Here is a 1907-nt window from a genome sequence, read left to right as displayed (position 1 = left end):
CTGTGGGCTGACAGACAGCGTGTTGCTCCAGGGCTGGTCCAGTAGCTCAGGATGTCCGGAGCAGCTGGTCTTGTGGGGCCAGAGATGGACGCCGCTGCTCCACGGTCTTGGATGAAGACCAGCTGAATGGACAGCAGAACTCCGGACACCTTCCAGGTCCGCGGACGAAGCCCCTGGGCTTGGCTCGGCCAGGGGTGGGCGTGGCTCGGCCAGGGGTGGGCTTGGCTCGGCCAGTTTCTGTGTTTTCAATTGAGAGCACTCCATATAGGGAAGATCAATTCTACCATTTTAGTTGAACTATTGAATTCTAATGGATGACAGTTGTCTGTGTTGAAATGTTTCCTGTTATGTGAACCATGTTTATGATAATAAACGATATTCTATACAACTGAGTATCTGCAGTATCTTTCATTTACATCAACAAAACTAGACTTGGGTCAAATACTATTTGAAAGCCATTTAATACTTGCAGCGTTCGCTTGAGTCTGCCTTAAGTGGGTAGGGCGTTTTTGAGACTCATTTGGTTCCAATGAGCCAGACCAGACCAATCAAACATGAAATGATTTCAATGGTATTTTGACCCAGGCCTGCAAAATAGTGGATAGATTCACCAATATTTCAAACACTGACAGCTGTCAGTTAAACAGTGGTTTGGAAAGTAGCAGCATAAACATTCTATGGTGCTATGGCCACCTAACGATCCAGCTGGTTAACCCCATGTGACCTCTGACACGCTCCCATAGGTTATTCATGTTTGTGTGTGTGTGCACGTGCTCCCAATCACCCTCCCTCACACTGTGTCCACAAAGAGTGTCAGGAGGAAATTATAAATTTCACAACACAATGACCGAATGTTGTTTACGGCACCAGACCATGCCAGTGTCCAGAGTACACGGGGTGGGCGCGAGGCTAATGTGTCCGAGTGTGTTGTGTGTGAGTGCATCCGTACGGATATCCACCGGTTAATGAGTCACAATCACAGTGTTTATGAGTTCTTTCCTTCTTATAGAGGCAGTATAACCATCAGGCCCTGGGGCGTTATCGTCGCGCGCAGCACAAGCAGACCTGCTCATAAACAGCTCAGGATCACTCACAGCTGAATGGCTTGGACTGGCCGTCAAACTTCTGTGTGTAAAGTTAGGAAAATTGTGAATGGGCAAAAGATACAGTTATATCTAATTCTGCTGTATGAAATGCAACAAAATATAGATGCAGTTACACTCATTCACCTCACACTCAAATGAAAGAGTTTATTTGGATACAAAAAAACAAATTAAATACAGCAATGGCTTTCTCAGACCGCAAAAGGGCAAAAGGGCAAACACAAGCTACTCTAATCAAGGAAAACAACAACCATGTTGAGTGGTAACCCGTGGAATAGGCAGGCTGGCAGTATCTCTGGACCATTGCAATGATCTAACAGATACCATAGCTTTGCTAGTGTAAAGTATGTAACATAGGCAGTCAAAGCTGTCGTAGCCAGTGCACAGACTTGACTCACTAAGGCAGGTTTGTATGTGACATTTCACTGAGAACTCTCTGAACTGTCTCTCTCTCTTAGACAGCTCTCTTACTGTCTCTCTCTCTTAGACAGCTCTCTTACTGTCTATCTGAACACAGTCAAATGTGGTTAGTACTTCTCTAAGCTACCAGCTACCATTCACAGATCAAGAATCTTGTGTGCGGTTATCTTTATGCTGTATCAAACTCATATCATACATCTGCACCTCAAACAGTGTTTTGATTCAGTCTGGTATCAAAGCCATGGTGCGATGTCAGTTACCTTTTGTATAATTACAATTTGTTTGTAGCGTTTGATAGAGATAGATGATCCCTGAAGGACAAGCAGAGCTGGTGGTGTTGATTGAGTGAATGTGTGTGCAGGTGATACGGTTCTACTTCCTGAA

The sequence above is a fragment of the Borostomias antarcticus genome, assembly GCF_949987555.1.
Source record: "Borostomias antarcticus genome assembly, chromosome: 23".
Lineage (NCBI taxonomy): Eukaryota > Metazoa > Chordata > Actinopteri > Stomiiformes > Stomiidae > Borostomias > Borostomias antarcticus.
This window is presented reverse-complemented; position numbering follows the sequence as displayed.